The sequence below is a fragment of the Mauremys mutica genome, chromosome 4 (assembly GCF_020497125.1).
Source record: "Mauremys mutica isolate MM-2020 ecotype Southern chromosome 4, ASM2049712v1, whole genome shotgun sequence".
In the NCBI taxonomy this organism is placed as follows: Eukaryota; Metazoa; Chordata; order Testudines; family Geoemydidae; genus Mauremys; species Mauremys mutica.
In genome coordinates this window covers 140,690,010-140,715,914 of record NC_059075.1, presented here as the reverse complement: position 1 = coordinate 140,715,914, position 25,905 = coordinate 140,690,010, and the positions used below count along the sequence as shown (strand labels likewise).

Sequence of the window (25,905 nt, the reverse complement as noted above, 5' to 3'; positions counted from 1 at the left end):
CCCCGGGCAGGGGCAGCAGCAGCAGTGTCAGGAGCCCACGGGCGCCGGGCCAGCAGCACAGAGCCGAGACCATGGCGGGGCCGGCAGCAGAGCCTCTGGGGCGCAACCGCTCACTCTGGCTCTGCCCGCACTGTCGGGGCCGGAGCTCGGGGACATCAAGGAAAGGGCTTCATTAAACAAATCCCAGATAACAGCCTCATCAAAACACATCCTTTCCCGATATTATATACAAGGAATTGGGACTCTTCGATTGACATCCTTGAAAGACAACAGTTGCACTTCTACAATGTTCCAGAAGCTGAAAGCTTAAATTAGAACTTTCCTATTAACTGCAGCTGGTTCAAAGGTAAATTAGATGAAAGGCTTCAAAAGCAGCAGAGATTATTTTGTGAGGAATGAGAAACTAATCAAACCCCACCATCCTCGTGTTCAGGGTTTAATTGTGTTTAGGTCATTCGTTGGGTTGGAATCACCAGACAGCAAGCTCAAGGGGAATGCTCTGTCGGGACAGAGAAGGCTGTGGGTTTTTTTTTGTTTGTTTGAAGTGTGGTTTCCGCAGAAGGCACCAGCAACACCATGGATCCTCCTACACTTTCATCATGTCTCCCCGCTCCCCAAAATATCTGTATGATCGAATATAAAACACACATGAAAAGGCTGTAACAGTTACTCTGTAACAGCTCCAATCATGAGTTCTTCTGAAAGCCATAAAAATAGCCTGACCTTGACAAGTTGGAAGTTGACTCCATTCAACTTGATCTCCCTTCAGCGCACAGTGGATGAAAGCCCGCCCATGTAATCTGAACCTAAAGAAAAGAGAAAAAGTTTCTCACTTAACTCTCCAATCACTCCTGTAATAGTCCAGAACTTTGGAAAAGGGGTTCTTTCTGCCAGTAAGTGACCCTGTAGGGTCATTCCTGCTCTAAGTACCAACATGATCCCTAGTAGCAAGGAATGCAGAGTGGTTAAAGCCAATATAGAATAAGCAAATAGGTGGGCATAAGATTGCAGAGACCATGTTTGCAGGTGAAATCCTTCCCCTTCAAGTTTGTACTAGCTACATGCTTGGGAATTTCTGGGCAATACCTTTGTTAAACCTTAGCAAAGGGAAACAAGTAAGTCTCTCTTCTCCACATTTTTTAATGCTTCTTATTTCTTACATCTCCAAAAGGTGGAAGAAGTCCCTAGATAAGTTCCAAAATGTGTACAGCACTAAGGAAATTAGTAATTTTCCAGACTGTTAATCTTCTCAAAATGTTCACATATTGAAGAGGTTTGGATTTGCAGTGTGGAGGCTGCGTCAGATGTCCCTAGCTCCAATCTGCAGAACAGTGCTCGGGATGTGTGCTGTTGGCATTCTACACCTTGGATTACTGTCCCAGATAAATGGGGAGCGAAGTACTAAAAGGGGTGTCTCTGTCACTCTGGAAATCAGTAGCTCAGCCTGCTTAGTGCCATCATTCCTCTTCCTATTTTAACTCTGCTCTTCTCCCAAAGAGTTGGCAACAGTTCACACCCAAGACCCACTTAGCTAGACCTCTATCTAATTCTTGCACAGGAAGTACTGCATACTGGCAATGCAGTCACTTAGCCTTCACTGCTTCCTTTAACACCATAGGCTAAAGGTTGTGGCCTTATTTGGCAAGGAGGTTTAGAGAAACAGATGAGAGGTGCCCCTAGTAAAGCTGGTTTCTGCAGGTTCTTTCACTGGTCTGTTGAAACGGCAGGGACCAACAAGGATAGACACGAACATCATTTGTGGCCAGGTGGCTACTGCTTTTCTTCCAACTTAGAACATTACACCCAAACGCCACTTGTGCTCACAGCAACAACAGAGAGAGAAGGCATCTGCCGAAGGGCTGTCCCACTGCTGCCACCTTCAAAACCTGAACATCTCAATGTCCAAACCTAATCAGCCTATTTAAATCCAAAGCTTTCGTGGCGGACAGAATTCCAACGTGTGCAGCTCCTGTACACTTCTGCATAGGAAAATTTGAAGTATCACAAAAATAGCTTGGACATTCTTGTGGGTGCAATGAAAGCACAGTATTGCCTAGAGGAAAAACCACTGGAGTGGGACTCAGGAAACTTGGATTCTATTTTCATTTCTGCCTCTGGCATTTGGGTGATCTTGGGCAGTCACTTCCCCTCTGTGCTTCAGTTTCCCCATCTGTAAAATGGGGTAAACAATACTGCCCTCCTTTGTAAAATGATTTGATATCTGATAACAGCTAGTTGTGTTATTACATCACCTCAGAAGTAGGCTGATGGCTCAGCTACAGGAAAAGGCATTTTCTGAGTCTCCCAACCTCTGTGGGGTTTGAAGACAGAGAATCATAGGACTGGAAGGAATCTCGAGAGGTTTTCTAGTCCAGTCCCCTGCACTCAGGCTGGACTAAGTATTACCTAGACCATCCCTGACAGGCATTTGTCTAACCTGCTCTTAAAATCTCGACAACTTCCCTAGGCAATTTATTCCATAACCAGCCCCCCCCCAATCATCCTGATCCCAGCACAGGGAATCTAACCCTTGTTGCCTGCACATACCACCGAAATGGGTGATACAGTGACAAACAAAATGATATATTAATTAAAATGAAGACATCCATGCTCATGCCATTTGCTCCTCCGTTCAATTTCTCTGATGTCCGGAAAGTACCTGCTCAATCCAATGAAACTAGAACCCAATCACATATTATGGGAGTTTTTTCCAACAGCAGCTTGAACAAATTGAAGTGCACCTCACGATACCATAGCTGCACCTGCTTCCTCCCAACTTAATCTTTCAGCTGGAGGCCTGAGGGATCATGATCCACATCTGGCCAAATTCAGCTGGAAGGTTATACTTTCTCAATAGGGCCCTGAAGCCAGGACAGCAGATCTGTAGCACCTGCTCAGGTTAGGTTTTTAAATTAGATTGGAATTTCTATTATTCATTTTCCACTGTTCATGAAACTAAGCTCTGTGAATTAATCAGCACCGGTTGCCCAACACTCACCCGTCATCACAAATGATGTTTGCTCTTGCACCATACAGGTCATTGGTTAGAACAACAGCTCTGCCATGCTCTGGTCCTTTTGGAACACCACACGATTTCCCTAGCACAGAACAAGATCAGTGTTAGCGTGTTATGTTGATGCAACAAACTAACAGACTTAGAAGAGACTATGGCCGGGGTGGCCATACTGTGGCTCACGAGCTGCATGTGGCTCTTTTACAGTGAAAGTGAAGCTCACGGAGCCTCCCTACCAGACTTGGGGTGGGGGCACTTGGGACCTCTGCCTTGGAGCAGGGTGGTGGGCTAGGGGCTTCTGCCCAGCAGGAAGGTGAGTCTCAGGGCTTGAGCAGGAGCGGGGCTGAAGCCCCGCGCCCCAGCAGGTGTCTCCTGCTCCAGCTCTTGAACTTCTGAAGGTTGTTGTATTCGGCTCGAAGGGTCAGTAAGTTTGGCCTCCCCTGGACTATGGCAATGGCAGATCAGCAGTCCAGTTAGTTCATTCTCCTCTTTGGGTTTTTCCCCTACTTAACTGTGGATATTCTTATTGTCCATCTTACGTGTTTAATTCTATCACTTTGTCAACTTCAATGGCAGAGACTCCTCCTACCTGGTACAGGGAGTTATTTGTGATGCTGCCTCTGGTGCCAGGCACTTATTACCAGAAAGAACACACCATCAGAAATCCACCATGTCCACATGCCAAACAGAAGAGACATGCTGCATTCCAGGAGCCACAGAGAAAACTACAACTAGGACTAATGATTATATTGAAAAAGATTTCTGACATTGATGTGGACAAGATTTTTGCACATAAAAATATAGGGCCTATTATATACACCAAGTATTTTCCTAAGCAGGCATGAGAGACCACTTGAGTCTAAGACTGCACAAGAAATTCACATCAGTATTAAGATACAGCCTATGTTTGTCAAACAGAATAGAATACAGACATTCTAGAAGCTGTGGTTAAGGGTAATAACTCAGTTGGCTCCTTCCTCTCACCCTGTATTAATGGAGGTTTTGCATGGAATGCGACAGATACAGACTCAATATAGGAAGCTTTGCCAAAACTCATGATATTCTTCACAATGAGGCCATTCGTCATTTAAGTTTTGTTATGTATTTTGGTATTTGAACAACTTTGCCATACATATAGTTATTAAATATTGCATTTATTTTTAATACGGTGATTCAGTTTGGTTGAACTGTATGCTGAATGAGTGGTCTCTGAGGCTAGAGTTTTTAAACGTGTGAATTTTAACCAGGGCCGCCCAGAGGATTCCGGGGGCCCGGGGTCTTCGGCGGTGGGGGGCCCTTCCGTTCCGGGACCCGCCGCCAAAGTGCCCCGAAGACCCGCGGCGGGAGCCCCCCGCCGCCGAATTACCGCCGAAGCGGGACCGCCGCCGAAGCGCAGCCCGGTCTTCGGCGGTAATTCGGTGGCGGGGGGGGTCCCCGCCGCGGGCCTTCCGGGCACTTAGGCGGCGGGTCCCGGAACAGAAGGGGCCCCCCGCCGCCGAAGACCGGGCTGCGCTTCGGCGGCGGTGGGTCCCGGTCCCGCCCCCGGCCCCGACGGTCCCGCTCCTCCCCCCCGCCCCGGCCCTGGTCCCGGCCCCAGCCTCTTACCGAGCACGTCTCCGGCGGGGCCTGAGCTCCGTCCCGCTCAGAGCCGCGTGGTGAGGGGGCGGGGCTGTGAGCTCCACGCCGAGCGGAGGCAGCTGCCCCGCCCCCTCCCCACGGCGCTCTGAGCGGGGCGGGGCTCAGGCCCCGTTGGAGCTCCCAGCCCCGCCCTGCTCACCACGCGGCTCTGAGCGGGACGGAGCTCAGGCCCCGCCAGAGACGTGCTCGGTAAGAGGCTGAGGCTGAGGCTGGGGCTGGGGCCGGTGCCGGGGCGGGACCGTCTCTGAGCGGGGCGGGGCTCAGGGGCCCCGCCGGAGACGCTGAGGCTCCAGGAGAGGGGCGGAGGCGGGAGCCTCCGCTCTTCTCTTGGGGGCCCCTGCGGAGCCCGGGGCAAATTGCCCTCTTTGCCCCCCCCTCTGGGCGGCCCTGATTTTAACAATGACAAAAATAATACTATCATTCTCCTTCACATATAGTTTCCAGAGATACTGTGCTCAACATTTTAAAATGGATATTTACCACAGTATGATATGAACTTTACTGCATTATTTGTGATTTCCTATTGCTGCTGGGAAGCACAATGAACACAATGAAAAGCATAACTACTGCAGGCGCTGTTTAATGTTCAATAGTACTCACTTTGCTTTCTCTCGCCATTTAAAGTTGAATTCAAATTTAAAATCAAAACCTGACAAAAAAGTTTTCAAACTAACACTGACAAGCTGGTACTGAAATGTGAACCAGATGCTTAACACAAAACACAGAGGGCCACTCCCTCAGCGGAGAGAGAAAAGTGACAAAAAAGACACTCACCTCTACAGAACTCAGGGGCTTCTGACCATGTTAAATTCTCAAGACAAGTAATGACAAGTTTCAGTTCAGTGCTCTCATATCCTGGGCGACAGACATAAGTCACAGTGGTCCCAGGAGGACAGTAATTCTTCTGCCCATCTTCCTCACTTAAAATAGCAGATTTTAACCTTGGTGGGGCACCACAGCCACCTAGCCAAAAAAAAAAAAAAGATACAGGTATAAAGATAGGCATAAAAATTGTACTTTTAGCTTTCTATTTATATATAAGCACACACACACATATGTGTATGTATATATAATTTAAAAAACAGAAACACAGCTCTGTAACATAAATGAAGGGTACCAAACAATTACCCTGCCCCAAAGTTTATGATTTAGAGGTAGGGTGATCAGATGTTCCATTTTTAAAGGGACAGTCCTGTTTTTTGGGACTTTTTCTTATATAGGCGCCTATTACTGTTTTTTCACAGTTACTAGCTGGTAACCCTATTTAGAGGCAGCAGCAGCTATTACAGTATAGCCACAGAACTGCATATGAGCATTAGAGCAGGACACTTTACAAAATATTTAGGGGAAGGGAAATTTTTAAAAAAATATTTTTAAAGGAAGAGAGGCAAGCAACTTGGACAAAGCTAACTGGGTGCTGCTCCAAGCAGAGGGTGGTACAAACTAAGGAGTAAAAAAGAAAAGGAAGGAGCTAAGAGAGAGAAAGGCATTAGTAGATTGAGGCATGTAGAAAGATAGAGACAGATTTCCCCCCCTGCTCCTCATCTTCAATTCTAACTGAACATTCTGTTTATACCACTGCACTGTTGTCTTCTTCAACCCTAACCTTGTGGCCCTCTCCAGTCTGTGTCCATCCTCTCCACTTTATTGAAGTCTCACACAATTCCCAGGGCCTCTACCCCACCCCATTCTCCTGGACCTCTTAGTGCCTTGGACACTATCAAGTATTTCTACTTCTTTTAATCCCATCATCTACTTGCTTTTGTCACTCCAGCCTCTCAGGGTTTTTCTCCTGACTTTTCCATCAGGTACTTTTGGGTCTAGTTTGGTGGATCCTCCAACTCCCCCCAGCCCCACCCCACCAGTGAGAATCTGCCAGGATTCTCTCCTTGGCCCACCCTCTTTTCCTTGTGCACCCTGTCTTTGGGAGCCTATCTGCTCTCACAGCTTTGGATGCGATCGTTATATTGACAACTCACAAAACTCCTGTTTGGATTCCCTGCCAGTAGCTTAAACTGCACATGGCAAAAACAGAGCTCATGTTCCCTCGCAAATCTTTCCTTCTCCGCGTCCTCAATCACCACTGATTGAATAAAATCATCCTCCTCTCAGCTGTTCATGCCTGGCTGGGGATTGGGGCATGGGCTTACCTCGGGCGGCTCCCTGTCAGCGGTGCAGCAGGGATGCTAAGGCAGGCTTCCTGCCTGTCCTAACACAGTGAACCATTCTGAGCCTCGGAAGCAGGTCCAGCTCCTAGGCGGAGGTGCACAAGCAGCTCCGCATGACTCTCTCCCACAGGCACCATGCCCCCAGCTCCCATTGACCAGGAGGCTTATGCAATTTTGTAATATAAGTGGTAATGTGCAGGTAAATCATTTCTGAAACAGCTTTATTCCACATTTGCCAGATGATGGAGCAAAACTGTCTGAGAATCCCGAGGATGGAGGCATCCCCACTTATTTCTGGGCAGTCAAAACTCAAATATAAAATTACTTCCCATTCCTGTCGCTCTAAACCACACATTCTTGAATCAAGCACAAGTCATCTCACTGATGGATGCTCCCAAACAGCTTTGCAACAAGATTCTTGAATAAGCAGGTTAATTGTATATTGTCACTGATCCAGCAAGGAACTTGAAACTAGTTATTAAAGCTAATTTTGAGTAGGGCTATTCAGTGGGGGAAAGTCTGACATTTCCATCAGCACAGGGTGGCCCCAGCAAATTTGTTTCAGAGAAAATAAAATACTTACCATTACAAAACTCTCCTAAGTTTGACCACTCTGAGTTTTCAAGGCAAACAACAGTATCTGACTTTCCAGGGATTTTAACAAAGCCATCAAGGCACCTGTAGGTCACTTGTGCGCCGATAGGGAAGCCCTCTGTGTGACTGGTATCATTGTGGCTGGCACGAATGAGCCCTGGCAGGGCCCCACACTGACCTATCAGAAAAACATAAGAACACACTCATTTTAACAGGAGAGAGATTTATTGTAAATAATTTCACACAGCCGCCTTCGTTGAAAGGGATCCCGACATGGCTTAGATACTACAGGGACCTGCCACAGGCAGCTGAGCCCCGTTGTGGGGGGTTCCTCAGGTTTTCCAGTAGCGATTGGATTAGCAGCACAGAGTAGCTGAGTCCCCACTGCCTAGCTCCATCCTAAGCAACTCTCCCGCTCCCATCCACACTCCAAGTGGGCCAGGTAGGGGGCCAACTTGAGCTGGAGACATTCGTCCTTAAACAAAAGCTTCTTTTGACCACCATGAATCCTGTGCTCAGAGCTAAAAGGGATATTTCTCCCCCTTACAATCACCAGTTTTATTTTTTGTTGTTTGTTTTGGGGTGTTTTTTGGGGGGGGGGCCTGCCTGGGATTGTTTTCAGCACATACACTGTATAAAAAGGAATTTTGCGAAAGGAAAGTTCATCAGTTCACTCATCTGACTGTTCTGAAAATCATATAAAACAGCCAGGCCACTCCTGGAAAGACATCTGATGCCGCAAGATGGCTAGAGTGACTTTTATAGTGTTAGTATCTGACAAAACAGGCTAAAAGAAAAGAGGCCCAATCCCAGATTTGCTCCTTCTCTCTCCTACAAATATGTCAAAGCTCTGCCTCCCAACACACAAAGGAAAGTACCACTGAACAACATCACTACGACAAACAAGAAAAAATGCAACTAATTTTACTCATTTCATTTTCCTTAATATTTCTGAGACTGCACAGTGCGAGATGTCCACATGCATGAGGTGTTCTGTCCTTGTAGCCACACCATCAATTAACACGTTGAAACATAAACAACCTATTCCTGCGCACAACGGTGAGGATTATAGCACAGTTTTGGCCCAGTCAACATGCCTTGAGTGCCATTCACAACAGGAGATCCCCTGACATATTGCCAGCTCAACAGACTCCAATGTGAACAAGCTCTGGTCTCCTCCAATCTCAAAAGCCATCCTCTGATCCCAACTATCCCTTCAACTATTGCATCATATCCCTTCCTCCCTCCCCTTCTAACATCAGTGAACATGATGTTGTGAAAACCAAAAGTATAACTGAGTTAAAAAATAATTAGTTATGTTCATGGAGGGCAGGTCCAGCAATGGCTATTAACCAAGATGGCCAGGGGCGCAACCACATGCTCTGGGTGTCCTTAAACCTCTGACTGTCAGACTCTGGCACTGGCTGACAGGGGATGGGTCACTCGATAATCGCCCTGTTCTGTTTGTTCCCTGTGAAGATTCTGACACCGACTACTACTATCAGAGGCAGGACACTGGGGTAGATGGACCATTGGTCAGACTCACAGCGACCATTCTTATGTTCACTGCCTTGTGTTTCTGCCGTCTAACAGCATCCTTGATCCTCTCCAGTTCTATAACTGCTCCTTCCCAGACAAGTCTCAACCTTCTCCTTGTGTCTGAGCTCACTGATCAAATTCTCTTTCTTAATCCTGTCTGATCTGGGCTTCCATTAGCCTGCACTCCCCTGCTGATCCTGTCCTCTCTTGGGACCATCTCATCAGCTCCCAAGACTTCAGCTACCAGCTCTGCGCTGATTCCTTACAACAAAACACAACACAGCCATCCCTGGAGCCAATAATTTATTCTCCCCACTTCACAGCCAGACGGTGACAGGGTTAATTACAGTAAAACCGGGCTGAGAGGCCGCCTCACCAGTAGAGGACCCAGCACAGCCGGGGTAAAGCCAGGGGCCGGGTGAGCAAAGGGCTCCACGCACCGTTATCTGGGCTCCCAGCCAGACCCGGCCCCAGCCAGCCACGCTGCAGACGGGGAGTTGGTTCCCAGGCCGGGGACGGGCTCTGGGTAGCTCCGGGCTTGTCTCTCCCGGGCAGAAGCGGGGCCAACACAAGACACCGCCCGGCGGGTCTGGGGCAGCGGAAACACCCGCCCTGACGGGCCGTGGGGCCGAGCCCGCTGCCCGCCCGCTCACCCCGTCACCCGCAGGGGCGGCTCTAGGATTTGCGCCGCCCCAAGCAGGGCAGCACGCCGCAAGGGGGCGCTCTGGCGGTCGCCGGTCCCGCGGCTCCGGTGGACCTCCTGCAGACGTGCCTGGGGGGGGGGGTCCGCCGGAGCCGCCTGCCGCCCTCCTGTCTAGAGCCGGCCCTGGTCCCCCAGCCCGGGCTGCCGCGGCCGCTCGCTCCCCAGGGCCCGACTGGCCGGGCCGAGCCCCTGGGCCGGGAGCCGGTGGGCCGGTGCCGCTCGGGCGGGGCTCGCTGCCCCCCCCCCCGCTCCGCGCCCCGCGCAGCCAGTGCGGGGCAGCAGCAGGTCCCCGCCCGCCGGCCCCGCGCAGCCCGGGGCAGCGCCCGCTGCTGGGGCCGCCGCGACTCACCGCGAGCCCCGGGCAGGGGCAGCAGCAGCAGCAGCAGCAGCGCCAGGAGCCCCCGGGCGCCGGGCCGGCAGCGCGGAGCCGAGACCATGGCGGAGCTGCTCGCTCCGGCTCTTCCCGCACCGTCGGGGCCCGAGCTCGGGGACAGCGAGGGAAGGGGGCGGGGAGAAGGGGCGTGCCCATGAGAGGATGGGGCGGGGCCTGAGAGGTGGGGGCGGGATCGTTCTAAAAGGGCGGGGCTTGTGTCACCGCTTTGCACCCAGGCGCTGTCCGGGGAGCAAGTGCTGGGGTGGGGGCAGGGGCGGCTCTAGGTTTTTGGCCGCCCCAAGCAGTCATGCCCGGGAGGCGCCCCCGAGCCGCGGGAGCAGCAGACCTCCCGCGGGCATGACTGCAGAGGGTCCACTGGTCGCGCGGCTCGGCTGGACCTCCCGCAGCTGCGGGCGGTTCGCAGGTCCGGCGGCTCCGCTGGAGCTGCCGCAGTCATGCCTGCGGGAGGTCCAGCCGAGCCGCGGGACCAGCGAACCGTCCGCAGTTATGCCTGCGGGAGGTCCACTGGAGCCGCCGGCCGAGCGTCCCCTCCGCAGTCATGCCTGCGGCAGGTCCGCTGCTCCCGGGGCTCCGGTGGACCTCCCGCAGGCATGACTGCGGCAGGTCCGCCGGCCCAGCCTGCCGCCCCCCCGGGAAAGGGCCGCCCCAGGCAGGGGCTTGCCCCGCTGGGCTCTGGAGCCGGCCCTGGGTGGGGGGAGGAAAGAAGAGGCTGCGCCGGGCCCTGAGTTATTGGTTGGCCCCAGGGATCAGCATCGAGTCTGTGTCCCAGGAGGCCGGGGGACCTGCCCAGGCCCCGCTGCACGTGTGTCTTTGTGGGTGCAGCCGTGGGCACATGACACGGAGGGGCAGCTGCTCCTGGAACCACCCACCAGATCCACCCCTCGTTTGCTTTTGTTCATTAGGGTGTAAAATTGAAATATTTAAAGCCCTCCACGGGTTTCCCTTCCAGTCTGATCCCTGAGTGCAACAGCCTCCCCCGGCGCTGCTGCCAGGAGCAGGCTTCCTGCACCGGCCCGAGCTGTTTCTTTCTAAAGATATAAACCCCACTGTTTGTACTAATCTAACTCTGTTCACTTCCCCCCCTTTTGTTATCCCAAGGGGAGTCTCTGACTCACTTCATACCAAACACTGCTTCAGGTAGAATAAACAGACATATTTATTAACTATAAACATAGATTTTAAATTATTATAAGTCAAAGCATAACAAGTCAGATTTGTTCCAATGAAATAAAAGCAAAACACATTCTAAGCTGATCTTTCAATCCCCTTACAAACTTAGATGCTTCTCACAACAGGCTGTCTGGTTGCTCTTCAGCCAAGCTCTCCCCTTTGATCTGTGCTTCAGTCACTTTGTGTGGTGTCTGTAGGTGTGGGTGGAAGAGAGAAAGAGAGCATGGCAAATGTCTCTCCCTTTTATTTATTATGTTCTTTCTTCCCTCTTGACTTCCCTCTACCCCTTCAGAGTCAGGTGAGCATTACCTCATCACAGTTCCAAACTGACCAAAGGAAGGAGACGAGGGGGGTGACTCCCTTGGGAATCTAACTAATTCTTTTGTTTCTGCCTATGCCAGTGTCTTTTGTTCCTGTGAGGCTGGGCTGGGTTTGTCCCATACCTGCCCTGATGAGATGTGAACTCCCTCTCTGCTCTTGAGAGTCTTTGTCTGGGCTTGTTTTAAGCCATCAGGATACATTTTCAGCCTCATAACTATATAGATAAAATTATAACCCATAACATAACTATTACATCACTATAACAACAATGCTCGGTACATCCTGAGCCTTCCGAAGACACCCGACATGACACACTTTGCATTGGATACCACACAATCATTTAACAGGAGGGTGCTGGGTGTTCTCCCGAGGTACAAAGCATTCCCCCCCGCCCAAAAAATGATCTGGACAGTCCAGAGATAGTTTTGTTGTCCCTTTAAGGAAACAATACACAACAACTTGCTATCTCAAATTGAGGTACCCAGACAATGTAACTTAATTAGACTGGATTACTTTCAATTAAATAATAAAAACAGGGTTATTTAAACTTCAAGGAGATAGATTTTAAGGAAGTACCAGTAATGATGCATGAAAGTTAGAAATGGTTACATGAAAAATAAAGATTAAAAAGCTTCCTGGTGCTTAACTTAAACTATACTTGATTCAAAAGTGAAGTCCTTACCCCATTCTATCAGCATTACAGACTGAACTTTTCAGGTCAGAATGCCTCTCTCAAGTCCAGCAGCTGTTTCTTCTGGTCTTCTTGGGTATAAAAAGGGAGATGGACAGGGAGAGAGAAGTGGCTTTGGATGTTTGCCCCTCACTTTTATATTTCATTTCCCCCTTGGAAATGCATGTCCTTGAGAGTGCTTTCTAGTACAAATTCCTTCCGTGAGCTAGCCAGGCAGCAAAATTCATAACTTTGCATATAAGGCCACACACATCTTACTGTGATATTGACCAGTGAATTATGAGTTTTCAAATGATACTTTACAGGCGTCCTTTGTGCAGACTATTACAATAGCATGTAGAGGGTGAATACAAGGTGCATTTGGTCACTCATGTGCATTAGCCTCTATGCATTAACAAGTACCTGGCCCCCAGTGCCCAGCTATGCCTCCTTCATGCTGTTTGACTCCATGCGTTGACTCACCAAACAGCTGAATGATGGGATGTGAGCAGAGGAATCATGGGACTTTGCCACTGTTAACTCAAGACCCAGAATGCCAGCGGTTTCTGGAGAGCATCCCACAACATGCCATGAGAAGAATCCCAAAATCCGTAGAGCCTAGCAGTGGACCAAAGCTCCATAGGATGCCTTCCCAGAATGAAGAGCACTTATTTCAGAGGGAAGTAGCTAAAAAAAATAAATAAATCTGTGAGGACGCACTTATTTCAAAATAGCTATTCCACAACAACATACCCAATTTAATCCACAAAATTCCCACTATGTGGGCATGCCATAAGACCCCCTTCCTCTAATCTGTTCTATGCCAGCAAAGTCTTGCGTCTTTGCAGACCAGCAGCAGATTTAAATGGGGGTTCATACTGGTGCAGGGCTCTGCTCACATGCAGAAGTGGGGCCTACATTTTTAGTTCAAATATAAAAGAAATGAAGCTAGGACTCTAGAACTCATCTGTTTGTGGAAGTATGTGGTCACATCACTGCAATGACCTCACCGCTAATGATGACTATGTGAAATTGAGGATGTGGACTGGTGACATTTTCTCCTTCACAAACTATTTTATTTCTAAGTCATTGGATGAGCAGGAAGTGACTCTCATTGAGGTTGCCTAGCGTCACCCATTATTTATAAAACATGGGTGTGACCTCTCCTGAGACATTTCCACATGGCTATTGTTTGCTGTAGACCTTGGAAATTGGTCAAGAAGAAAGCCCTCGGGTTAGAGATGTGCCTTTTCTTGGCCCCATAAAATTCCATTCAGGTTTGGCTGAGTTATCAGCTGAAAATGTCAGTGAAACATGCCCAGGAAAACATTTAACCTGCCACAATAATGGAACAGGGCTATTCTGAGACTCAGCCCATGCATTGGGAATGGCTGGGAGCTGCCACAGGGCAGGGAAGGAAGGAAGCAGGCTGAGCTCCATTCAATCACACTCTCAAAGTCTGTACATGACCACCCCCTCCTCTCCCAGTACATCCCTCAAGCTGGGGGAACCAACCCAGGCAGGTGCAGCCCCATTCCATGGGGGAGGTGATGGTGGCGAGAGGCAGAGTTGGGCTGAGCTCCACCCAAATTAGCATACAAACCCAGTGGCTGATGAGCTAATAGAGTGAGTTCTGTAGATGAAGTGGTAGCCGTCTGTGGTAGTGTGTGCAGGAGAGGGGTTTGCAGTTGTACATAACAGAATTAATGAGATGTTTAAAAATACTCGGAAATTGTATTCAGTAAAAATTGATTTAGGTTGCAAAGTCAAGCACCAAGGAGTTAAATTCAGCATCTCTTAAGGTTGCTCATGCATAACACCAGACTGGAAGCTGCATTTAAACAGCACCTAGGACACTGAGGTACTGCTCCATGTCTAAGGCTCCGTGGCTCTCTACTAATACAAATAAAGAATGCAACGAATCTGTGGTAGACCCAAAAGCAGAGCTGAAAACAGAACCCACAACTTCTGACTCCTATGCTGATGCTTTAACCATGTAACCACCTTCCTCCCTCACACCCACTCATCTCATCCTCTGCGGATCCTGGATGTGAAGGTCTTATCTGCAACAGCAAGTTTGCAAGGTTAAAACTTCAACTATTTAACTACCTCAAAGGGGCAATATCTTAATCACAAAGGATATGATTCAAAACCTTTATGCACTCACTGCCTATCCCCTCTTACATTTTCCGTTATGGCCTTTCAGTTAAAGATACCTTTTAAATATCTGGTAGCTTTGGAAATATGTATCATAATAGCCTGTTTACTGACCTCTTGGCCACAATAGAGTGCCTGTATTTTCCCTATTTAGAAAAAATAGCATTGTTTTCACAGTGCCAACCTTCTTAACATTCCTTTTCACTGCTTCCTAGCGAAAATCAAAGCAAGAGGGAAATTAATCTCAGTTTACTGAACACCGCCCTCCCACCCCTTAGCTGAGGTGTAGTGTACAAGAACAGTTAAGTGTTTAAACTGAATACACATTATATGAGGGGGGCACTAGGGAAGCTGGGATGGGGGACTGGGATGGGGGAACATGCAGATTCTCTCACCTCTGCCCGCATACTGCTCCAGAGGAGAAGGTGCAGTCCCAGCAGGAGCTTCTTGCCTCTTTTAGCTCAGGTCTACAGTACAAAATATACATGGCTAAAAGTGCATCACTCTGCAGTGTGAAAATCCACATCCCTGAGCAACACAGTCATACCAACCTAACCTTTTGCATAGACCAGAAGTGGGAAAACTACAGCTGAGGGCCACATCCGGCCCTTCAGATGTTTTAATCCAGCCCTTGAGCTCCTGCCAGGAAGTGGGGTCTGGGTCTTGCCCTGCTCCAGGAGTGGGGTTGGGGTGCATGGCTCCCAGAAGCAACAGCACATCCCCCCTCCGGCTCCTACAAGCAGGGGCAGCCAGGGGGCCTCACATGATGCCCCCACCACAAGCGCTGCGTCCTGCAGCTCCCACTGGCAAGGAACCACGGCCAATGGGAGCTGCAGGGGCAGCACCTGCAGACAGGGCAGCACAGAGCTGCCTCGATGTGCCTCCACATAGGAGCTGGAGAGGGGACATGCCGCTGTTTCTGGGAGCTGCTAGAGGTGTCACCTGGAGCCTGCCACCCTGACTCCCTCCCATGCCCCAAAACCCTGCCCCAGCCCTGATCCGCCTCCTGCCCTCCAAACCCTTCGGTTTCCTGTTCATAATGTTCATAACAGGTGGTAGGGAGAGGAAGAGAGTGGCAGCTGAAGCCAGAGTAGGGATCTGAGCTCATTTTCACTGGATTCTTCTTCTGACATCCTGTGGGACATGGGCCAAACAGGAATACTCATCCAGATTACATCCTTTCAGACTGGTTAGGAAATCCGTGCACTCTAGTAAAGCTGCTTACCTGCAACAGCAAAGAGGCAAACTTCCTTCTGTTCTGTGAGCAGCTAGTGATTGGATCAGGGCAGAGAGCTAGATTTCAACTTCACTTTTAAATAGTTAACCAGACAATTTCTAGTAACAAGTATGAAAACAGAGTCAGGATCTTTATTCACTATTCCTTTTATTTTTTTTTTAAAAGGACATCCCAAATAAGACTTTGTAAATCCCACAGATTTCTTCAGCTATAGTTTCTTCACCTGTGGAAAGATTTGTTCATATTGCTAAACAAAACTCAACACAATTTGTGGTTGCCCCCGAAAGAGAAACAAACATGTTTTAAATCTTACAAGAAAAATGCACCTTTATTATAAACACCCCCCATTAGTAGCACAGAATCATTTCCTGAATGTAAAAGCTTATTTTAAGATCTACAAAGAGTTTTTAATCACTAAAATATGAAAATAATATCACTATAATCACTATACCCCTGGAGAATTTGCTCCGGAGACGTACACTTTTGATCTTACTGAACTTCTTATCAGGAAGTGCTTGTTGATTGCACGGATTGTCGTTGTGATGCTGCACACTGAAAAACTAGCTTCTGAAGCAAGCATGGCAAAGAACAGGACATTTTCTACCACACAAACATGCGTTAGGTGCTTGTCTAAAGAGGCATTGGCCCTCTGCTGCCAGACCTTTGAGCCTTTGCAGAAACTTTGTTGATTTCAGGAGGACTCTACACAACCGCTGGGTCTGTTCACACAGTACAGCTTGCGGAAGTAAAGCTCAGAGCTGTTTTACGTTTTAACCAGGGTTACCAGATAGCAACTGTGAAAAAATGGGGCAGGAGGTGGAGGGGTCATAGGGGCCTATATAAGAAAAAGTCCCCCAAAAATGGGACTGTCCCTTTAAAAATGGGACAAATGGTCACCCTAGGTTTTAACTAAAAATAGCATCTTATTCCAGACTTGTGCTTGCTGTGGAACTCAGGGTGGGGTCATTCCTGTGATCTGACGGCAAAAGCTAAACACATTTCGTTAGACAGGGTGTAACTTGATAGTTATGAAATAAAGAGAAATGATGTCTGTTTATGGTTTGACAGCCTGTTCCCTTTATTTCTAACTCACAGAGGGAGCTGCTGGTGACCCCTGTATGAGGGTGGCGATGTCTTTCTATTACAAAAGAGTCTTATGAACTTAGATTTTCCCAGACATCACCATTGTTTGCAGCAGACCTTTGGAAATTTGGCAGGCAGAAAGCGCTCAGGTTAGAGACGTGCCTTTTTTTTGTTTCTCCTCCCAGGCAATTCCAATCATGGCTGGCTGAGATACCAACTTATAAATAAAGAAATAAATCACCGTTTCCCTTCTCACTGGCAGTTCAAAAAAATGTTGGTAGCCTGCCAAAAACCAACCCGATTATCCTAAGTCCTACACTCTGCCACTACAGCAGCAAGACGCTGCATTAGGAATGCCTGGGAGCTGCAACGGGCTGTGGAGAACACTGGGTCAGGAGCCCAACAGCCCCCTTATCTAGCACATGGGCCCCTATAGGTCATCTTCCACTCTGGGGGCACCACAGGAGGCAGGAGCTAGAGGCCAGCGAGGAAGCCCTGGAGCCCACCAGTGAAAGAACTGTCAACCTGAATCCCGTTCACAGCCGAGGTGCTGGAACAATGTTTCTAATGGGGGTGCTGTGAGCCATTGAACCAAACTGTAAAAAACTCTGCATAAAATGGAAACGATTTCAAGCCAGGGGGTGCAGCAGCACCTCCAGTTAGTAGAGAGAATCCCTTCTTAATGTTTTTCCCAGTTCATTGTCTCTAATATTTCTCTCTGTTGTAGGGTTACCAACCCTCCCGGTTTTACTGGGAGTCTCCTGGAATCAGGCCCTATTTCCCAGAGGCTATTGCAAGCCAAAGCGGAAGATTTGGGGCGCTAGCAGTCCGGCAGTTCCACACGGCTAAGGAAGGCTTCCTGCCTCCCCTCGCTTGGTGCAGCTCCTGGAAGAGGCCGGCACCGTCCCTGCAGCCCCTGGGGGTGGGAGGACAGGGGTCTCCACAAGCTGCCCCCGCCCCAAGCGCCAACTCCACAGCTCCCATTGACCAAGAGCTGTGGCAAATGGGAGCTGCAGGGGTGGTGCCTGCAGGAAGTGACAGCGTGCAGAGCTCCCTGGAGACGTTGCCATAGGGATGTGCCGGTCATGTTCTGGAGCTGCCCAAGGTAAACGCTGCCCCGCTCTCCCTCTCCTGCACCCCAAGCCCCTGCCCCAGGCTCAGCCCAGAGCAACCTCCTACACTCTGAACCCCTTGACCCCACCCCTCCAGGCCAGAGCCCGCACCCTCTCCCACACCTCAAACCCCTACCCCAGCCCAGTGAAAATGAACGCAGGTGGGGGAGAGCGAGGGAGGGGGCTGGAGTGAGCAGGGGGAGGGGCCTCGGGGAAGGGGCAGGCCAAGGGTGTTTCCATTTGCACCGTTAGACAGTTGGCAACCAGGGCCGGCTTTAGGGAGTGCGGGGCCCAATTCGAACAATTTCAACGGGGCCCCGGCAGGGAAGATTAAAAAAAAAAAAAAAAAACATGTAAAAAAAACACGTGGGGCTTGTACTCACCAGGCAGTGCTCCGAGTCTTTGGCAGCACTTCGGCGGCGGGTCCTTCACTCGCTCCAGGTCTTCAGCGGCACTGAAGGACCCGCCGCCGAAGTGCCGCCGAAGACCCAGAACATGCGAAGGACCCACCGCCGAAGTGCTGCCGAAGACCCGGAGCACCGCCAGGTGAGTAAAAATTAAAAAGGCGCCTCTAGCCAGGGAAGAGATTCTCACTGGGTGCGAGGCCCTGTTAGGCGTGGGGCCTGATTCGGGGGAATTGGTGGAATTGGCCTAAAGTCGGCCCTTTTGGCAACTCTACTCTGTTGGGCCCGCTGTCAAGTCTGCACAATGCAGAAAATCCATGTGCATTAGCTGCATTACCCTTGTAATTGTTCCGAGAGCTAATTCTTTAAACTCTGGTAAGCTATTTACTCCCAAATTCACATCCTTGAGATAAGTGTATGGATTTGGAGACTCTCTCTGGCCCATTAAGACACAAGAAATATAAGTTTTCTCTCACTTAGATGATCAATGCTTGAATAGGTCAATGTTAAGGTTTTCAGTCAATGCTAATTTTACAATGTATTATTTCTATTGCCGTAGTGCATAGGGGCCCCCTTGGAGGATCAGGGCCCCACTGTGCTAAGCAGCGTAGAACTACACAACAAAAAGCTGGGCCCTGCCTCCATTAGTTCCCATTAGAGATGCAAGGGTGGACAGCTCCGTAAAAAGCTGTATGAGAGGGTTTGGTTCCAAAGATTCCAGCATTCAAAAACTGTACCTTAGTCTCACATTTGAGTGCAATGCAACAGAAAGGAGGAAGTTCACGAAGGGTCAGGTGTAGGCCATCTTGGTCAGCTCAAGGGCCACATGAGGCAAGATGAACACTTACGCTGATCACCTAAATTAAGCAGGCAGAGAGTACAGGGATAATGAGAGCGCCAAGAAGTTAACAGCTTCCATGAGGGAGGAGCACATTACAGAGAAAGACAAACCCACTGAAAATCCTCTCCAACTGCTGCCTGCACGTGACAGACAGCAGTTCTGTAATGTGGTCACAAAGCTGACAAGGACAAAAGTTTTTTTTAACCCATATCACTTTTCATAGAATCATAGACTATCAGGGTTGGAAGGGACCTCAGGAGGTCATCTAGCCCAACCCCCTGCTCAAAGGAGGACCAACCCCAACTAAATCTTCCCAGCCAGGGCTCTGTCAAGCTTGACCTTAAAAACCTCTAAGGAAGGAGATTCCACCACCTCCCTAGGTAACCCATTCCAGTGCTTCACCATCCTCCTAGTGAAAAAAGTTTTCCTAATATCCAACCTAAACCTTCCCCACTGCAACTTGAGACCATTACTCCTTTTTCTATCATCTGATACCACTGAGAACAGTCTTTACTGGTTTCTTCTGCTATGTTTACAGTTGGTTCTGTACAGAGAGAAATACTTTCACATGCTCCTATTAAACATTAAAGCTGGACTAAAAAAAATTAAGAGTTTATTCCTCAGCATCATTCATTCCTTTTCTTTCTACCCCTACATCCAAATCTCTCATCCAAGTCCTCACTTCCCATCTCAACTATGGCAGCACTCTCCTCTCGGGCCTGCCTGACACCTACCTTACCCCTCTCTAGTTTATTCAAAAAGCAGCCACTAAGATAGTGTTCCTTGCCCACGTACGGACTATGTCACCTGCCATCAGCTCCACAGCATCAAGTTCAAGCTTCTACCAACCAACTACAGAGCCTGCCTAACTCAGCCCCTTCCTACTTCTCTGACCTGGTTTTGCATTGCTCTCTGCCCTCTCAAAACCCATCTGTGCCTTTCCCCAAAGACCCTCAACGAGCTCATCTGCAAGGCCATTCCCCAATTTCCCCCTCTTGATGATCTACTTCTGCCATGATGCCTACAGGGAACTAGCTAGCTGATAATGGCAAGTGCAAGGAATTATTGGCATTACATGGCATCCAGGGCCCTGCTTTGGCCAGGTTAAGTTTAAACTATTAGCGAAATATCCATGAGGAAGCGTCAGAAAGAAGAGCCGAAATGCAGGATTTGGTGGAGGGAGACAGGTTACGATTAGCATAGTAGATCTGAGAGTCATCAGGATGAAGATGGTAGCCAACACCAACCATGTCAACAGATGACATCATTTAGCTAAGAGGTGCAGAGAGAAAAGAGAAATGGGCCAAAGTCAGAGTGCTGTGGGAATCCCGTGGAAAGTGGAAGTGCGAGAAGGACCCACTCACCCCACAAAAAAAAATAGTGAAGGCACAAAGAGAAAGGTAGGAAAAGCAGGAGTGAACACCAAGAGAAGAAACTGTTTTAAGAACAACATGTCTTAGAGTGTCAAAAGCAAATGAGGTGTGGAGGGAGACAGATTAGAGGCCCTAAAATTTGGCCATAAAGAGACCAACATCCAGTTTGCATTGTCGTTGCAGGGGGTGATACAGTCCCAGCCTGGGAGCTGAGTTTGTGGGTGTGCACAGGTCTTTTGTGCACACCCAGCAAGGCTCAGCCCGCGAGAGCTCTGAATAGACCTAAAACCAACCTCATTTTGTAACAACATATATTCCTCTACATCTTCTCATCCTGTGAGATCCCAAAACACCAAGGTGCCCTAAAGCTCCTGCAGGCTAGTGGGTCAAGTTCATCAGCCCTAGCACAGAATATGAGAAAGGAGCCAGATACTCAACGCTATTGGGAAGTGGGTTTTTTTTTGCCTCATACTGGGAAGGATTATAGCATTTGATTCCTCCTTGGCTCTGTTCTCTTAGGACACAACCACCTCCCCTTTGCATCTCTGTGCTCTAAAGCAGCCTTCCTATGTTCCTCTTTATCTCCTTCCTTTTTCATTTCCTTTCAAATGGCCAAGTGAACACAGATCTACTGAGCTCCACCAAGACAAATACATAACTGGCAGCCGTACCTTTGGATAGCAGCACTGGGTCTGTGCCGATGAAACAGTCTATGACAACATGTTTTATCCTGCTTGGAAACGCCTTTGTCCAGCCCAGATGGTCCACCAGATAAGCGGAGCAAAACAGATCAGGCCAGGCAGACATTAAGGGGACAAAAATGAAAGCAAGTGCAACACAAACAGAACCCCTTTTTGAACTACGTGCCTGATCTCCATTCTACCACGCCTAGGAGCATGATCAGATGCCAAGTAGCATAATGACCTGATGAACAAAAGCTGTGGAGACCCTGAATTCTGCTATTAATTATAGAACTCACCCTTCTTGCTTAGGGTCCGATGGTGATCTCATCTTCAGGAGTGTAACAATGGGGTTATTCCACAGATTTCCCTGGAGTTTTCACCGGCTTTACACCAGTGTAAACGTAATCAGAATCTGTCTCTTGGCATATAATGGGTAAGGCCGGACATATTAAGCCAGATTCAAGGCTTCTTTGTGTCACTCCATTCATAGCTCTCAACCTTACCATTCTACTGTACCCCTTTCAGGAGTCTGATTTTGTCTTACATACTCATGAGTTTCACCTCACTTAACTACTGGCTTACAAAATCAGACAAAAATACAAGTGTGTCACAGCACACTCTTACTGAAAAGTTGCTGACTTTCTCATTTTTACCATATAATTGTAAAATAAATCAATATTAGTATTTTATTTACGTATCAGTGTATAATATACAGAGCAATATGAACAAGTCATTTTCTGTATGAAATTTTAGTTTGTACCAACTTTGCTAGTACTTTTTATGTAGCCTGTTGTAAAATTAGGCAAATATCTAGATGAGTTGATGTACCCCCAAGGGTACTCATACCCCTGGTTGAGAACTACTGTTCTACATTATCCAAGAGAAAACGTACGTTGAGGTGCCAAAGTAGCTTTTAGTTTTCCACAAAGGTATGTACACAGTCTGCTCCCTCCCCTCTCAGACATTCCTGTCCTGGGCCTTAAAATAACACAGCCAAGTTCATGAAAGAGAATTCCAGGCAGAAAACATTCACCAATCAGTCATTCTGAGCACCAGGGAGTTGATAATTTTTCTTTATACTTATAGTTAGATTTATTAGGGAACTTGGAATTCCATCGGCATTGAGGATGTTCAGGATCAGACTCTCAGGGATTGTCTATATTAGAAAGTTGTTCCAATTTTATTATATCAGCATAGATTGAGTCCTGTAGTGCAGACTCAGTTACATCAGTACAAAGGTGCTTTAGCAGTATAGCAAATCTCGTATGGGCAAGAGAATAATTTATACCACTCTAACGGCATCCATATTAGAGCATTTACCAGTGTAACTATTCTGCTAAAACATCACACATCTAATAGAAATAGATATACCAGTGAAACTTTGGACCAAGCTGTAGCGCAATGTACACCTAGGGATGGGTGAGGAGGCCAGTTGCCCTGGGTGCCAATTTCCAGTAGATGCAAATAAACATCTGGGTTTTGTGAGTGCACCAAATAGAGGCTTTAATTTTGCTCTTTGCTCTGACTTTGTTTTTTGCTCATCCATTTGCAGGGGACCAGAAAACGAAACACCTAGGACCAGCCATAGGAATGAACCACTATTTAAACACTTCTTTCTTGGTTGTGGTATCACTAGCTGGACATCTCAACTAAATCTAGCTGTAAAATTTGATGTGAGGTGCTCTAACTAGCACACACACAGTAAATGTAGCAATACCTGTAGGTCAGATTTTCACCAGACACTGAGTGCAGTGTAGCAACTGCAGACTGTTACCACTATTACGAACTATATTGCAAAACATAAGCCAAAACACATCAGTGAGGAGGCAAAATACTTGTTGAAAGAAAAACCCTGTGATCAAGCACTGGCCAATTATTTGACCTACCAAGCATGGGAGAATTAGCTGAAATGAGCATTAAAAATTATATGATAGAGGGAAACAAAATTGCAGCACCATAAGATATTCAAAAAATAATTGCTTGGATAATCTGAAAATTCTATATATTTGTGTGTGTGTATTTCTGCAAGGCTTCCAGGTACAACTCAAAATGAAATGGAGAATAAAGGCATCCACAATAAAATTTTAGCTATAGTTTTAGTGTAGTAATTTCTAGGCAAACAGAAGAATCCTTGTGCTATTGTAAAGGCTTCAAGGAATCAATCAACTAATAGCATGTAGCGTTAAATCCTATTACAGGATTTAATTTGAAAGGAAAGTGGTATGAAGATTTCATGAAAGTCATCTAGCCAGTAAAAATAATTCAGAGTGAAACATTCTCTTTTTCATAGCAGAAAGACACACACTTGTCACATGTAGCACCTTTCTTCATGAGGGATCTTAACATGCTTTAGAAATTTTATTAAATGTACACCATATATAACGTTTAGGATTCTAACCACATGTTGACACCTCTAGAGTGGAAGGCAGCAGCTGTTGTGAATTACCTTACATAGCAATATAGGATAGGACAACAAGAATATTGTATCTAACCAAAACTACAGGAGAATTCAGGTAGTCAGATCTGCAGCTATATTGGGACATTGCATCCATACAGATGCTAAGGGAAAGAAGCCATATACTGATTTAAAAGCATACATTTCCTGCAGCTTTAGTGTTTTTTCCTGGTCTCCAGTCCACATATTTACACTGGCCTGACCCTGCCTAGCATGTGGGATCTGATGAGACCACAGCCAATAGATATGGTGGGACCAGGGGCGCTGGAACTAGGCATGCGGCAGCACCCCCTGGCTTGATGTTGTTTCCATCATATACAGAGTTTGCAGTTTTGTTCAATGGCTTTCAGCACCCCTACTATAAAAAATTGTTCCAACAGCATGGGTGTGACTGCAGGACCCAAATTCTAAAAGCAAGACAAAGAGCATGTTTGGATCTCTCTAAACTGCACTTATAGGGGACTGTAGGGGTTAAAACGATATAGGCTATAAGCTTCTCACTGCAGGCTTACTCCCAACCACTCAATTCATACTACTCCAAAGTTACACATGAAATGTTATTTTCCCTACTACTGAGATAAATGATTACAAAGTGTAGAAATACTTAAACTGTAGAAAACTGACTATCTTAACAGCCCTTTTATAGCTAATCAAATATCCTCTTCACATATTCCAAATTCCACAATACCCAGCTTTTACATAGCACGTTACATCAGTAGATCGCTAAGCACTTTAAAAAGGAGGTAGGAACCATTATCCCCATTTTACAGATGGAGAAATGGAGGCATAGAGAGGTAGCTTTTAAATGGCTGGTGGGATATTTAAGGGCAGTACAGCAACTTTAAGTCAAATTTGAATGGAGAAGAAGGAAAGAATGTATGAAATAGTAATTTTTGCTTTTTGAGCCAGCCCAAGGAATCATGCAACATCTCACTCAGAGACACGCATGTGACAGCATGCACACCTGCCTTCCTACGCTGCTTTTGAGTATTCCAGCCAGCGAGGGAGCTGGGATTTTGTTTCAGAGATTTTTCAGGATCTGGTCAGAACTTCTGAAATGTTGACTCCTAACCAACAACCTTTTAAGTCTGTCAATCTTGATGACAGGTCTTAGTGGGGGATATGTAGGGCACAGTCTTGCAAGATGCTGGGCACCTTATGGGAGCTGCTTAGTGTCCTCCACTCCCAGCGCCATAAAAAACAAAAACACAAAAGAACCAATCAACCAACAAACCCACAAGCTCCCCGACAAGGGGAGTAGCTACCAGCACTGTCTACACTGCCACTTTAAAGAGCTGACATTTGCATCGTTCAGGGGGGTGTTTAGTCACCCCCCTGAGCGAGAAAGTTCCAGCGCTGTAAAGTGGCAGTGTAGACAAGGCCCAAGTCTCCACCTGTGTTCCTCATAACTGACAAATTCAACTTCCAAGTGGTGCTTTTAGAACTATGGGCTCACTTTGTCAGCAGGTGCACTTGCTCTGATGGAGGAGACGATCTGCATGTTCACCAGTGTGGTGATGCTGTTGTGCTGGCAGGTGTTGGCGGTGTTCAAGTGGGTCTTTGTCTATAAATCAAACATGGATGTGGTTAAAACGTGTGTGTGCTAAAAGCTTTTTTTTTCAGGCTAAATGGTAGGACAATTAAATGCTCCTTTTATGTAGTGAGGTAGCTGGAAACAACAGAAACTGCCACCCAAGGCAATGGGCCACATTGCAAGGCCAGATCAAATTAAAAAAAAAAGTAACCTCAGGAAATTAAGAAGGGTTTCCCCTGGGAATGGTTGCAAATGCAGGGGAAGGGGACTGTGTTTAGTAAGCTGTATGTGTTAGAGGCAGAAAAGTCTGTGAGAAGGAGCTGAGACACCGAGCATCTTGGGCAGAGGACATCCTGGAGAGGCAGACTTGGAAATAATGAGAAACATCCTTCTGTTTGTTATGTGTTCAGAGAAAGAGCACTTGATGTGTGTTCTTTGTAAACAGACTTGACTATATCCAACTCCTATCAGTTTCTTCTTCTCAAGGTAAACCAACTTGCAAGGCTAGTAGCTCAGGCCGAGGAATAAAACTGTATTTACAGAGTTACAGTGAGTAGCCCACAAGTGGCGTCAGGCTTAGCAACTCTGAGTATTTCAGGCAACCCAAATAGCATCTCTAATTGATGAGTACTAAATAACTCAAGTCTTCAGTATCTGTAAATGTGCTTCAACTGGCACAAAACGTGGCAAAATGCTATTTCCACTCAGAGCAGGGGAGGCTCGATAGAATTTGCTCCTGATGCTTAAGCAATAACTGGCTTTTACTTTTTGTTGGCTAGTCAATTTAGTGCTGGTTAAAGGGAGAGAAGACTAGCA

The 25,905-nt window shown here is 47.6% G+C and overlaps 1 protein-coding gene across 1 annotated transcript in view; it reads right to left on the bottom strand.

Moving 5' to 3' along the window:
* CR2 (complement C3d receptor 2) overlaps positions 1-25,905 on the bottom strand; it is a 153,101-nt gene that overhangs the window by 103,919 nt on the left and 23,277 nt on the right. Inside the window, exons 4-6 of the mRNA XM_045015883.1 lie at positions 5,426-5,614; positions 2,999-3,098; positions 724-806 (exon numbers count right to left, since the gene is read on the bottom strand). The gene's annotated coding sequence lies outside the window, so the exon portion shown is untranslated. The remainder of the gene's footprint in view (positions 1-723; positions 807-2,998; positions 3,099-5,425; positions 5,615-25,905) is intronic.